We start from the raw sequence: 15,661 nt of genomic DNA, 5'->3' as shown, positions 1-15,661 counted from the left end.
AAACACTTTTGCCCTTGTTTTGGACTCTAACTTGCATGATTTGAATGAAACTAACCCGGACTGACGCTATTTTCAGCAGAACTGCCATGATGTTTTATGTGTAGAAAACAAAAGTTCTCGGAATGTCCTAAAAATCCTCGAAGGCACTTTTTGAAAAATATAAAAAATACTGGAGAAAGAATCAAGACCAGGGGGCCCACACCCTATCCACGAGGGTGGGGGGCGCGCCCTCCCCCCCTGGGCGCGCCCCCCTGTCTCGTGGGCCCCCTGAGGCTCCGCCGACCTCAACTCCAACTCCATATATTCTGTCTTGCGGAGAAAAAAATCAAAGAAAAAGTTTCATCGCGTTTTATGATACAGAGCCGTCGCCAAGCCCTAATCTCTCTCGGGAGGGCTGATCTGGAGTCCGTTTGGGGCTCCGGAGAGGGGGATTCGTCGCCGTCGTCATTATCAACCATCCTCCATCACCAATTTCATGATGCTCACCGCCGTGCGTGAGTAATTCCATCGTAGGCTTGCTGGACGGTGATGGGTTGGATGAGATTTACCATGTAATCAAGTTAGTTTTGTTAGGGTTTGATCCCTAGTATCCACTATGTTCTGAGATTGATGTTGCTATGACTTTGCTATGCTTAATGCTTGTCACTAGGGCCCGAGTGCCATGATTTCAGATCTGAACCTATTATGTTTTCATGAATATATGTGTGTTCTTGATCCTATCTTGCAAGTCTATAGTCACCTATTATGTGTTATGATCCGACAACCCTGAAGTGACAATAATCGGGATACTTCTCAGTGATGACCGTAGTTTGAGGAGTTCATGTATTCACTATATGCTAATGCTTTGTTCCGGTTCTCTATTAAAAGGAGGCCTTAATATCCCTTAGTTTCCGCTAGGACCCCGCTGCCACGGGAGGGTAGGACAAAAGATGTCATGCAAGTTCTTTTCCATAAGCACATATGACTATTTACGGAATACATGCCTACATTATATTGATGAACTAGAGCTAGTTCTGTGTCACCCTATGTTATAGCTATTACATGAGGAATCGCATCCGACATAATTATCCATCACTGATCCATTGCCTACGAGCTTTTCACATATTGTTCTTCGCTTATTTACTTTTCCGTTGCTATTGTTACAATCACTACAAAACTCAAAAACATTACTTTTGCTACCGTTACCTTTATTATCATACTACTTTGCTACTAAATACTTTGTTGCAGATACTAAGTTATCCAGGTGTGGTTGAATTGACAACTCAACTGCTAATACTCAAGAATATTCTTTGGCTCTCCTTGTGTCGAATCAATAAATTTGGGTTGAATACTTTACCCTCGAAAGTTGTTGCGATCCCCTACACTTGTGGGTTATCAAGACTAATTTCTGGCGCTGTTGCCGGGGAGCATAGCTCTATTCTCTGAGTCACTTGGGATTTATATCTGTTGATCACTATGAGGAACTTGAAAGACGAAAAAACAAAGATTTTTCCCTCAACTACGAGGGGAGGTAAGGAACTGCCATCTAGCTCTGCACTAGATTCTCCTTCTGTTATTAGTAAACTTGCGACACCTAAACCTGTTACTGCTATGAATTCTGATATGTCGCATGTTATTGATGATGTCACTTCTGCTATGCATGATACTTATGGTGAAACTACTTCTGTGTGTGATACTACTTTGCCATTAGGTGAATTTCTTGATGAACAACTTGCTAGGGCTAGAGAGAATGAAATTATTGAAGATGCTATTATTGATGATAGTGATGATGAAAGTTCTCTGAATGATTATGAATTGCCTGTTGTTCCTGAGGGTTATGTTATGAATGAAGAAGCTGCTAGAGCTATCTTTGATTGCAATGATAGATATGATCTTAAAAGGTTATTAGCTAAATGGAAGCAGCAGTCTCTTAATGCTAGGATGAAACCTGACCCTACTTTTGCTACTTCACCTATCTGTGTTACTGATAAGGATTATGAATTCTTTGTTGATCCTAAGATTATTACTTTAGTTGAATCTGATCGTTTTTATGGCCTTGAATCTGAAACTGTTGTGGCACATCTTACCAAGTTGAATGATATAGCCACCCTATTTACTCATGATGATAAATCTCACTACTATTATATCCTTAAGATATTTCCGTTCTCATTAAAGGGTGATGCTAAGACTTGGTTTAATTCTCTTGCTCCTGGTTGTGTGCGTAGTCCCCAGGATATGATTTATTACTTCTCTGCTAAATATTTCCCTGCTCATAAGAAACAAGTTGCTTTGTGAGAAATATATAATTTTGTGCAAATCAAAGAAGAGAGTCTCCCACAAGCTTGGGGGAGGCTTCTCCGATTACTTAATACTTTGCATGATCATCATCTTAAGAAAAATGAAATACTTGATATGTTTTATAATGGACTAACCGATGCTTCCAAGGACTACTTGGATAGTTGTGCTGGTTGTGTTTTCAGGGAAAGAACAATCGATGAAGCTGAATTATTATTGAATAATATGTTGACTAATGAAAATAATTGGACTCTTCCTGAGCCAATTCCTGAGGCAATTCCTGAACCAATTGAGCCAACTCCTGAGCCTAAGCCCACTCCGAAGAAGAGAGGTGTTTTATTTCTCAGTCCTGAAGATATGCAAGAGGCAAAGAAATCAATGAAAGAAAAAGGTATAAAAGCTGAAGATGTTAAGAATTTACCACCTATTGAAGAAATACATGGTCTTAATATACCACCTGTCGAAGAACCACATTGTCTTGATAACCCGACACAGGTAGTAAAGGTAAATTCTCTCTATAGATATGATAAAGTTGAAATCCCCTCTACTAAATTTCATAGCCCATGCTTAGATGAATTTGATGATTTTATGGCTAGAGAAGAAAGTTTTAATGCTTATGTTGGTAGAGAGTTAAAGAATAATGCTTTCGAGATAGGACGCGTGAGCGATAATATGGCTAGAGTTAAAGGTGAACTCAAACTCATTAGCAAATATGCTTCTATGGTTGCTACCCAAGCTGAGCAAGTACTTAAAGCTCAAAATGAATTGCTTGATGAATTAAATAATAAACCTGACTTTGCTGTTAGAGTGGCTACTAGAACTGGTAGAATGACTGAGGAACCTTTGTATCCTGAAGGCCACCCTAAGAGAATCGAGCAAGATTCTTAGAGAAATAATTTAGAGGCACCTAGTTCTTCTAAAAAGAAGAAAAAGAAAAACGATAGAACTTTGCATGCTTCTACTGAACCTGTTGTAGACACACCTAAGAATCCCAATGATATTTCTATTTCTGATGTTGAAACACAATCAGGTGATGAACATGAACCTAGTGATAATGTTAATGATAATGTTCATGTTGATGCTCAACCTAGCAAAAACAATGATGTAGAGATTGAACCTGTTGTTGATCTTGATAACCCACAATCAAAGAATCAACATTATGATAAGAGAGATTTTGTTGCTAGGAAGCACGGTAGAGAAAGAGAACCATGGGTTTAGAAACCCATGCCCTTTCCTCCTAAACCATCCAAGACAAAGGATGATGAGGATTTTGAGCGCTTTGCTGAAATGATTAGACCTATCTTCTTACGTATTCGCTTAACTGATATGCTTAAAGCAAACCCTTATGCTAATATATGAAGGATATCATTACAAATAAAAGAAAGATACCGGAAGCTGAAATTTCCACCATGCTTGCTAATTACACTTTTAAGGGTGGAATACCAAAGAAACTTGGAGATCCAAGGGTACCAACTATACCATGCTCCATTAAAAGAAATTACGTTAGAATTGCTTTATGTGATCTTGGAGCCGGTGTTAGTGTTATGCCTCTCTCTTTATATCGTAGACTTGAATTGAATAAGTTGACACCTACTGAAATATCTTTGCAAATGGCTGATAAATCAACTGCTATACCTGTCGGTATTTGAGAGGATGTGCCTGTTGTGGTTGCAAATGTCACCATCTTAACGGACTTTGTTATTCTTGATATTCCCAAGGACGATAGTATGCCGATTATCCTTGGTAGACCTTTTTTGAATACTGCAGGGGCTGTTATTGATTGCAACAAGGGCAATGTCACTTTTCATGTTAATGGTAATGAGCATACGGTACACTTTCCGAGGAAACAATCTCAAGTTCATAGCATCAATTCTATTGGAAAAAGTCCAACTATCATTATTGGAGGTTTTGAATTTCCTCTCCCTACTGTCAAGAAAAAATATGATATTCTTATTATTGGGGATGTTCATATCCCCGTTGAGGTAACTTAGTGTTATTCGAAATTTCTCCGGTTCCGTGCTATTCGGAATGAGTTTGTTAACAAGACTTGATCAACCTTGTTAGTGGATTCATTTTGATGATCATGAGATGGATGAAACTAGAAGGCACAACCTTCTGTACCCTCTTTTTAATTTATGTTATTTAGAAGAAATAAAGCAAAAATAGTATTATCTGTCTGTTTTCTGAATTATCCGTGCAATAAAAAATATCCTGAAATAAAAGTGCTCCAAATGCCCTGCAAATTTAGTATGATTTTTTATGGAATATTTGAGGATTTTAGGCACTGAAATCACTACAGAAGGGGCAAGCACCAGGCCACGAGAGTGGAGGGCATGCTGATGTCTACTACACAACCTTCTTCTTGTAGACGTTGTTGGGCCTACAAGTGCACAGGTTTGTAGGACAGTAGCAAATTTCCCTCAAGTGGATGACCTAAGGTTTATCAATCCGTAGGAGGCGTTGGATGAAGATGGTCTCTCTCAAGCAACCCTGCAACCAAATAACAAAGAGTCTCTTGTGTCCCCAACACACCCAATACGATTATAAATTGTATAGGTGCACTATTTCGGCGAAGAGATGGTGATACAAGTGCAATATAGATAGTAGATATATAGGTTTTTGTAATCTGAAATAATAAAAATAGCAAGGTAACTAATGATAAAAGTGAGCGTAAACGGTATTGCAATGATAGGAAACAAGGCATAGGGTTCATACTTTCACTAGTGCAAGTTCTCTCAACAATAATAACATAGATAGATCATATAACAATCCCTCAACATGCAGCAAAGAGTCACTCCAAAGCCACTAATAGCGGAGAACAAACGTAGAGATTATGGTAGGGTACGAAACCACCTCAAAGTTATCCTTTCTGTTCTATCTATTCAAGAGTTCGTAGTAAAATAACATAAAGCTATTCTTTCCGCTCAATCCATCATAGAGTTCATACTAGAATAACACCTTAAGACACAAATCAACCAAAACCCTAATGTCACCTAGATACTCCATTGTCACCTCAAGTATCCGTGGGCATGATTATATGATATGCATCACACGATCTCAAATTCATCCAACCAACACAAAGTACTTCAAAGAGTGCCCCAAAGTTTCTACCGGAGAGTCAAGTTCATGGGCGGAACCCGCAAGTTGGTCACCAAAACATACATCAAGTGGCACGTGATATCCCATTGTCACCACAGATAAACACGGCAAGACATACATCAAGTGTTCTCAAAGTAAAGACTCAATCCGATAAGATAGCTTCAAGAGGGAAACTCAATTCATCACAAGAGAGTAGAGGGGGAGAAACATCATAAGATCCAATTATAATAGCAAAGCTCGCGATACATCAAGATCGTGTGAAGTCGAGAACACTAGAGAGAGATCAAACACATAGCTACTGGTACATACCCTCACCCCGAGGGTGAACTACTCCCTCGTCATGGATAGTGCCGGGATGATGAAGATGGCCACTGGTGATGGATTCCCCCTCCGACAGGGTGCCGGAACGGGCTCCCGAGAGGTTTTTGGTGGCTATAGAGGCTTGCGGCGGCGGAACTCACGATCTATCTTGATATTCGATGGTTTTAGGGTACGTAGGATTATATAGGCGAAAGAAGTCGGTCGGGAGGTGCTTGAGGGGCCCACGAGACAGGGGACGCGCCATATAGGGGGGTGCCCTCCTATCTCGTGGAGTCCTCGGGGATCTTCTGATGTGAACTCCAAGTCTCCAGGATTATATTCTTCCCAAAAATAACGCTGCCGAAGGTTTCATTTCGTTTGGACTCCGTTTGATATTCCTTTTCTTCGAAATACTGAAACAGGCAATAAAACAGCAATATGGGATGGGCCTCTGGTTAATAGGTTAGTCCCAAAAATGATATAAATGTGTAAAATAAAGCCCATAAACATCCAAAAGGGGTAATATGATAGCATGGAACAATAAAAAATTATAGATACATTGAAGACGTATCAAGCATCCCCAAGCTTAATTCATGCTCGTCCTCGAGTAGGTAAATGATAAAAACAGAATTTTTGATGTGGAATGCTACATAGCATAATTCTCAATGTAATTTTCTTTATTGTGGCATGAATGTTCAGATCCAAATGATTCAAGATAACAACTTATAAAACATAAAAATAATAATGCTTCAAAGCATACTAACAAATAATCATGTCATATCAAAATAGCATAGCCAAATAAAGCTTATCCCTACAAAATCATATAGTTAGGTCGTGCTTCATTTTCATTACACAAAATACTCCCATCATGCACAACCCCGATGATGAGCCAAGCAATTGTTTCATACTTTTTAACGCGCTTCAGCTTTTTCAACTCTTACGCAATATATGAGCGCAAGCCATGGACATAGCACTATGGTGGTATATGGTGGTGGTTGTGAGGACAAAAGGGAGAAGATAGTCTCACATCAACTAGGCGTATTAACGGGCTATGGAGATGCCCATTAATAGATATCAATGTGAGTGAGTAGGGATTGCCATGCAACGGATGCACTAGAGCTATAAATATATGAAAGCTCAACAAAAGAAACTAAGTGGATGTGCATCCAACTTGCTTGCTCACGAAGACCTAGGGCATTTTGAGGAAGCCCATCATTGGAATATACAAGCCAAGTTCTATAATGAAAAATTCCCACTAGTATATGAAAGTGACAACATATGAGACTTTCTATCATGAAGATCATGGTGCTACTTTGAAGCACAAGTGTGGAAAAAGAGATAGTAGCATTGTCCCTTCTCTCTTTTTCTCTCATTTTATTTTTTTCTTTTCTTTTTTCTCTTTCTTCCTTTTTTTCTTCTTTTTTTTCTTTGGCCTTTCTCTTTTTTTTTCTTTTTTTTCTCTTTTTTTTGTAAAGTCCGAAGTCTCATCCCGACTTGTGGGGGAATCATAGTCTTCATCATCCTTTCCTCACTGAGACAATGCTCTAATAATGAAGATCATCACACTTTTATTGATTTACAACTCAAGAATTACAACTCAAAGCTAGAAGAAGATATGACTCTATATGAATGCCTCCAGCGGTGTACCGGGATTTGCAATGAATCAAGAGTGACATGTATGAAAATTATGAAGGTGGCCTTGCCACAAATACAATGTCAACTACATGATCATGCAAAGAGCAATATGACAATGATGGAACGTGTCATAATAAATGGAACGGTGGAAAGTTGCATGGCAATATATCTCGGAATGGCTATGGAAATGCCATAATAGGTAGGTATGGTGGCTGTTTTGATGAAGGTAAATAATGGGTGCAATACCGGCGAAAGTTGCGTGGTATAATAAAGGCTAGCAAAGTGGAAGGATGAGTGTGCGTATATCCATGGACTCACATTAGTCAAAAGAACTCATATACTTATTGCAAAAGTCTACTTAGCCCTCGAAGCAAAGTACTACTACGCATGCCCCAAGAGGGATAGATTGGTAGGAAAAGACCATCGCTCGTCCCCGACTGCCACTCATAAGGAAGACAATCAAAAGAGCACCTCATGCAACAAATTTGTCACACAACTTTTACCATACGTGCATGCTACGGGACTTGCCAACTTCAACAAAAGTATTTCTCAATTTCATAATTACCCACTAGCATGGCCCTAACATTACTACCTTTATATCTCAAAACAATCATCAAGCATCAAATTAATCATAGCATCCAATTCACTTCCTATGATAGTTTTTATTATACCCAACTTGGATGCTCATCATTCTAGGACCAAATTTGTAACCATAGCAAATACCATGTTGTTCTAAAAGACTCTCAAAAAGATATAAGTGAATCATGAGAGACTAGCAATTTCTACAAAATATAACCACCGCCGTGCTCTAAAATATATAAGTGATGCACTAGAGCAAATGACAAACTACTCTGAAAGATATAAGTGAAGATCAATGAGTAGTCGAATAATTGTGCAACTATGTGAAGACTCTCTAACATTAAGGAATTTCAGATCTTGGTATTATATTCAAACAACAAGCAAAACAAAATAAAATGATATTGCAAGGATAGCACAACTCATGTGAAGAAGCAAAAACTTAGGCTCAACCGATACTAACCGATAGTTGTTGAAGAAGAAAGGTGGGATGCCTACCGGGGCATCCCAAGCTTAGATGCTTGAGACTTCTTGAAATATTATCTTGGGGTGCCTTGGGAATCCCCAAGCTTGAACTTTTGTGTCTCCTTAATTCCTCTCATATCATGGTTTCTATTTTTATCAAAAGCTTCATCCACACCAAACTCAACAAGAACTCGTGAGATAAGTTAGTTTAAACCAATGCAAAACCTTATCATTTTCTACTGTAACAAATAACTAAAATTATTATTTCACATTTAATACAAAATGCCTCTGCATATTTAATACTCCTATCCTCAAATAGAATCATTAAACAAGCAAACATATGCAAACAATGCAACCATAACAGCAATCTGCCAAAACAGTATGGTCTGTAAAGAATGCAAGATTCATCATACTTCCCTAACTCCAAAAATTATGAGAAAAATATTACGCTGTAGAATATTTATCAGGTCTCAATATGCAAAAAGTTTCAACATTATAGCATTCTCTTACTTTTCTAGGGAATTTTTGCAACAGCGGTAAACTTTCTGTTTTCAAACAGCAATATGTATACTAGCAAAATAAGCATGGCAAAGGCTATCCTTGACTTTTTTTATTGAAACTAAAAGATGAAAAACATTATTTAACAGAAATCAAAAATGAATAAAATAAAATAACATGACGCTCCAAGCAAAACACATATCATGTGGTCAATAAAAATATAGCTCCAAGTAAAGTTACCGATGAACGAAGACGAAGGAGGGGATGCCATCCGGGGCATCCCCAAGCTTAGGCTCTTGGTCGTCCTTGAATATTAACTTGTGGTGCCTTGGTAATCCCCAAGCTTAGGATCTTGCCACTCCTTATTCCATAGTCCATCGAATCCTTACCCAAAACTTGAAAACTCCACAACACAAAACTCAACAGAAAACTCGTAAGCTCCGTTAGTATAAGAAAATAAAACCACCACTTAGGTACTGTAATGAATTCATTCTAAATTCATATTGGTGTAATATCTACTATACTCTAACTTATCTATGGTTCATACCCTCCGATACTACTCATAGATTCATCAAAATAAGCAAACAACACATAGAAAACAGAATCTGTCAAAAACAGAACAGTCTGTAGTAATCTGTATCAAACGTATACTTTTGGAACTACAAAAATTCTACTAAATTAGGAAGTCCTAAGAAATTTGTGTACCAATCCAGATCAAAAAGAATCAGATCATAAGCACATTCCTATGAATTAAAAACACTAATTTACTGTGTGCAAAAGTTTCTGATTTTCAGCAGGATCAACACAACTATAACCGTAAGCTATCCTAAAGGTCTTACTTGGCACTTTATTGAAACAAAAGCTATAAAACATGATTATTACAGTAGCATAATCATGTGGACACACAAAAACAGTAAGGATAAATATTGGGTTGTCTCCCAACAAGCGCTTTTCTTTAATGCATTTTTAGCTAGGCATGATGATGACAATGATGCTCACATAAAAGATAAGAATTGAAACATAACGGGAGCATCATGAAGCATATGACTAGCACATTTAAGTCTAACCCACTTCCTATGCATAGGGATTTTGTGAACAAACAACTTGTGGGAACAATAATCAACAAGCATAGGAAGGTAAAACACGCATAGCTTCAAGATTTTAAGCACATAGAGAGGAAACTTGATATTATTGCAATTCCTACAAGCATATATTCCTCCCTCATAATAGTTTTCAGTAGCATAAATGAATGAATTCAACAATATAACCAGCACCTAAAGCATTCTTTTCATGATCTACAAGCATAGAAAATTTACTACTCTCCACATAAGCAAAATTCTTCTCATTCGGAATAGTGGGAGTATCATAAGAGACTTGAACACTAAAAATTGTTTCCACATTAAAAGAGTAATGTTCAGAAAAAGGGTAATCATAATCATGACAAGTTTTATAAATATCATCATCACTACTTTTTATAGCATAAGTTTCATCACAATAATCATGATAAGTAGCAACTTCGTTCTCATCATAATCGATTGAAACCTCTCCGAAGATAGTGGAATCATCACTAAATAAAGTTGACACTCTTCCAAATCCACTTTTGTATTCATCACAATAAAATTCAACATCCTCCAAAATAGTGGGATCACTACTTCCTAAAGTTGACACTCTTCCACACCTACTTTCATCAATATAATCATCATAAATAGGAGGCATGCTATCATCAAAATAAATTTGCTCATCAAAACTTGGGGGACAAAAAATATCATAATCATCAAACATAGCTTCCCCAAGCTTGTGGCTTTGCATATCATTAGCATCATGGATATTCAAGGAATTCACACTAACAACATTGCAATCATGCTCATCATTCACATATTTCATGCCAAGCATTCTATGTAATTCTTCTTCTAGCACTTGAGCACAATTTTCCTTTCCATCATTCTCACGAAAGATATTAAAAAGATGAAGCGTATGAGACAAACTCAAATCCATTTTTTTGTAGTTTTCTTTTATAAACTAGACTAGTGATAAAACAAGAAACAAAAAGATTCGATTGCAAGATCTAAAGATATACCTTCAAGCACTCACCTCCCCAGAAACGGCGCCAGAAAAGAGCTTGATGTCTACTACACAACCTTCTTCTTGTAGACGTTGTTGGGCCTGCAAGTGCACAGGTTTATAGGACAGTAGCAAATTTCCCTCAAGTGGATGACCTAAGGTTTATCAATCCGTAGGAGGCGTAGGATGAAGATGGTCTCTCTCAAGCAACCCTGCAACCAAATAACAAAGAGTCTCTTGTGTCCCCAACACACCCAATACGATGATAAATTGTATAGGTGCACTAGTTCGGCGAAGAGATGGTGATACAAGTGCAATATAGATAGTAGATATAGGTTTTTGTAATCTGAAATAATAAAAACAGCAAGGTAACTAATGATAAAAGTGAGCGTAAACGGTATTGCAATGATAGGAAACAAGGCATGGGGTTCATACTTTCACTAGTGCAAGTTCTCTCAACAATAATAACATAGATAGATCATATAACAATCCCTCAACATGCAACAAAGAGTCACTCCAAAGCCACTAATAGCGGAGAACAAACGTAGAGATTATGGTAGGGTACGAAACCACCTCAAAGTTATCCTTTCTGTTCTATCTATTCAAGAGTTCGTAGTAAAATAACATAAAGCTATTCTTTCCGCTCAATCCATCATAGAGTTCATACTAGAATAACACCTTAAGACACAAATCAACCAAAACCCTAATGTCACCTAGATACTCCATTGTCACCTCAAGTATCCGTGGGCATGATTATACGATATGCGTCACACATCTCAAATTCATCCAACCAACACAAAGTACTTCAAAGAGTGCCCCAAAGTTTCTACCGGAGAGTCAAGAAAACGTGTGCCAACCCCTGTGCATAGGTTCATGGGCGGAACCCGCAAGTTGGTCACCAAAACATACATCAAGTGGCACGTGATATCCCATTGTCACCACAGATAAACACGGCAAGACATACATCAAGTGTTCTCAAAGTAAAGACTCAATCCGATAAGATAACTTCAAGAGGGAAACTCAATTCATCACAAGAGAGTAGAGGGGGAGAAACATCATAAGATCCAATTATAATAGCAAAGCTCGCGATACATCAAGATCGTGTGAAGTCGAGAACACTAGAGAGAGATCAAACACATAGCTACTGGTACATACCCTCAGCTCCGAGGGTGAACTACTCCCTCCTCGTCATGGATAGCACCGGGATGATGAAGATGGCCACCGGTGATGGATTCCCCCTTCGGCAGGGTGCCAGAACGGGCTCCCGAGAGGTTTTTGGTGGCTACAGAGGCTTGCGGCGGCGGAACTCCTAATCTATCTTGATATTCGATGGTTTTAGGGTATGTAGGCTTATATAGGCGAAAGAAGTCGGTCGGGAGGTGCTCGAGGGGCCCATGAGACAAGGGGCGCGCCCTATAGGGGGGGGGGTGCCCTCCTATCTCATGGAGTCCTTGGGGATCTTCTGACGTGAACTCCAAGTCTCGAGGATTATATTCTTCCCAAAAATAACATTGCCGAAGGTTTCATTCCGTTTGGACTCCGTTTGATATTCCTTTTCTTCGAAATACTGAAACAAGCAATAAAACAGCAATATGGGTTGGGCCTCCGATTAATAGGTTAGTCCCAAAAATGATATAAATGTGTAAAATAAAGCCCATAAACATCCAAAAGGGGTAATATAATAGCATGGAACAATCAAAAATTATAGATACATTGGAGACGTATCACGCGCCCACCTACCCTGGGCGCGTCCCCTATCTCGTGGGCCCCTGGTGGCCCCCCTCCATTTATGCCAGCACCCACACACTCCATCTTCTTCCCAAAAAAATCCCCATCCAGCTCAAGCACGAGTTCTAGCTCATTTGTCTGCGATTTTCGATCTCCTTGCTCAAAGCTCCATTCACAAAACTGCTTTGGGAGATTGTTGCTTGGTATGTGACTCCTCCATTGGTCCAATTAGTTTTTTGTTCTAGTGCTTTATTCATTGCAAATTTTTGCTGCATAGGTGACCATGTTGTTGAGCTTGCATGTTAAATTTATGAGGTCCCAAGCAATTCTAATGCATGATATAGGCTCTAGGCACTTGTAGGAGTAGTTGCTACCAATCTTGTTTAGTTTTATTCACTTTTATTTTGAAGTTTTAAAATTTCAGAAATTTTCTGAAAATGTTAAGGAGACTTTTGAGGGGCTCTTCTAGCCAAGGCTCTCAGGAAAAACAAGCTAAAGAGAAGGAAAAAGCCAAGCATAATCTTCCTCGCGTAGCGGAAGTACGCCCGTGTGAATGGCCATGTGATAATTTCTTGAAAGAAGCTGGAATTCATGAAGATTTTTATTCTTTGATCGAGAATGCAGGCCTCACCGATTTCCTCCACGACCGGATCGATCAGTATCTCTTACTTACCAATACTTTCGTGCAAAATTTTTATTATTATCCTAAGAAGTCACCGCCTTCAGTATCATTTCATTTATATGATGAATTCAGAGAAATGTTTTTACATAATTTTTGCGCGGTTTGTAGGATACTCTTTGAGGGAGAATTAGAGGAACCCCATCGTAAAGATGTGGATGGCGTTGTTAACACTATCACTGTAGAGGATCCAAAGAAGGGTTCCGATGCGAAAATCTCTAGCATACACTTTCCTGTTTTATGCTACTTTGCCATATTTGCTAGTAGATGTTTGATTGGTCGTGGAAATAGTGGAAACTTTAGTGTTCCTGATATTATCATTATTCAACATGCCTTATTTGGAAATAATAGTTTTAGTGTGGGTGCCGTCATTGCTACGGCTAAGCCTGAATCGTACAAAAGGCCCCATATTTGGAGGTATCTATGCTTCACGTCTTGCTAGACATTTTGATATACCTATTAGGCACCATGAGAAAGAGGAGACAAAATTTCCTCCTTACATTCTAGATTACAAGAGCATGGTAGCACACGCATTTATTGTTGACAACAAAGAGAAGATGCTCTTGTATAACCTTAGATTTAATAAGAAACACAATGAGACTATTATTTTGCCTACGCCTCTGTTGTTTGATTTGATTGCAGATAATTTTCTTGTCACACCGGAAGCGGTGTATGCTCATCGAGGCCAAGCATCCACTCCAGAGCCTGAACCTGAGCCGGAACCTGAACTGGACCCTTATCGTGCATCATCTTACTAGTGGGATCCGGAGATGGCCAGCCAGTGGTATCCTGATTACACCTCTCAGTACACAGGGGAGAGTAGCAGCGGTCCTTGGTACTAGACCAACTTAGGCCAAAAGCCTAAGCTTGGGGGAGTACGTATTTCTCACCAACTTTACATTCATGTCCACACACTATTCTAGTCGTCGGTGCTCATACTCTTTCATTGTATTATCCATGCTAGTTTAAATTTCTTTTTCTAGTTTTCTTCTTCTGTGTTTGTTAAACCTTGAGAAAAAACAAAAACAAATTTAGTTAGTTTAATTTCCATGCTTGTAGTAGAATTAAAATGAAAACCCAAAAAGATTTCTCGTTCTTCTTCTTACTTGTTGGGAGCTTTCCCGTGTAAATAGTTTTCTTTTCTTTTTTTTTTTTTCTTTGGGGGTCGAGAGTAGAAGACCATATTGAAAATGCTTAGTGGCTCTCATATGCATAATTGTTTATTTAACTTAGAACCCATATTACTTTGTCTTCTCTTTTGAGTTGAATGCTTGCAGATTCCAGCTTAGTCCAATGCACGTGCACTATTATTATTATACACATCATTCGGTCATGCAAGTGAAAGGCAATAATGACGATATATGATGGACTTATTGAGATGAGAAAAGCTGGTATGAACTCGACCTCTCTTGTTTTTGTAAATATGATGAGTTCATCGTTCCTGATTCAGTTTATTATGAAGTAAACATATTTGCAATGACATTTAGAGATTATAGTTGCTTGTGCCATGCTTGATTAGCTATGAGTTATAATGGTTTACCTTGCATGCAAACATGCTATTAGAATAATTATGATGTGGTATGATGGGATGGTATCCTCCTTTGAATGAATTGAGTGACTCGACTTGGCACATGTTCACGCATGTAGTTGAAACAAATCAACATAGCCTTCGTGATATTTATGTTCATGGTGGATTATATCCTACTCATGCTTGTATTCGGTGTGAATTAATTTTAATGCATGTTTATGACTGTTGTCGCTCTCTCAGTTGGTCGCTTCCCAGTCTTTTGCTAGCCTTTACCTGTACTAAGCGGGAATACTGCTTGTGCATCCAAACTCCTTAAACCCCAAAGTTGTTCCATATGAGTCCACCATACCTTCCTATATGCGGTATTTACCCGCCGTTCCAAGTAAATTTGTATGTGCCAAACTCCAAACCTTCAAACGAAATTCCGTTTTGTATGCTCGAGCAGCTCATGTTTCAACTAGGGCTGCCTATATCTTCCATGCTAGGTGGGTTATTCTCAAGAGGAGTGGACTCCGCTCCTCATTCACGAGAAAGGGCCGGTAACCGGGATGCCCAGTCCCATGATCCAAAAAGATCAAAGCAAATCAATATAATTAAACAAAACTCCCCCAGGGCTGTTGTTAGTTGGAGGCACTCGTTGTTTCGAGCAAGCCATGGATAGATGCTTGTTGGTGGTTGGGGGAGTATAAACCTTTACCATTCTGTTTGGGAACTGCCTATAATGCATGTAGTATGGAAGATACAGCCATCTCATAGTTGTTGCGTTGACAGCGAAAGTATGCCGCTCAAAATGTTATTCAATCTATATTTTAAAATCG

The sequence above is a fragment of the Triticum dicoccoides genome, chromosome 3B (genome assembly GCF_002162155.2).
Source record: "Triticum dicoccoides isolate Atlit2015 ecotype Zavitan chromosome 3B, WEW_v2.0, whole genome shotgun sequence".
In the NCBI taxonomy this organism is placed as follows: domain Eukaryota; kingdom Viridiplantae; phylum Streptophyta; class Magnoliopsida; order Poales; family Poaceae; genus Triticum; species Triticum dicoccoides.
This window is presented reverse-complemented; position numbering follows the sequence as displayed.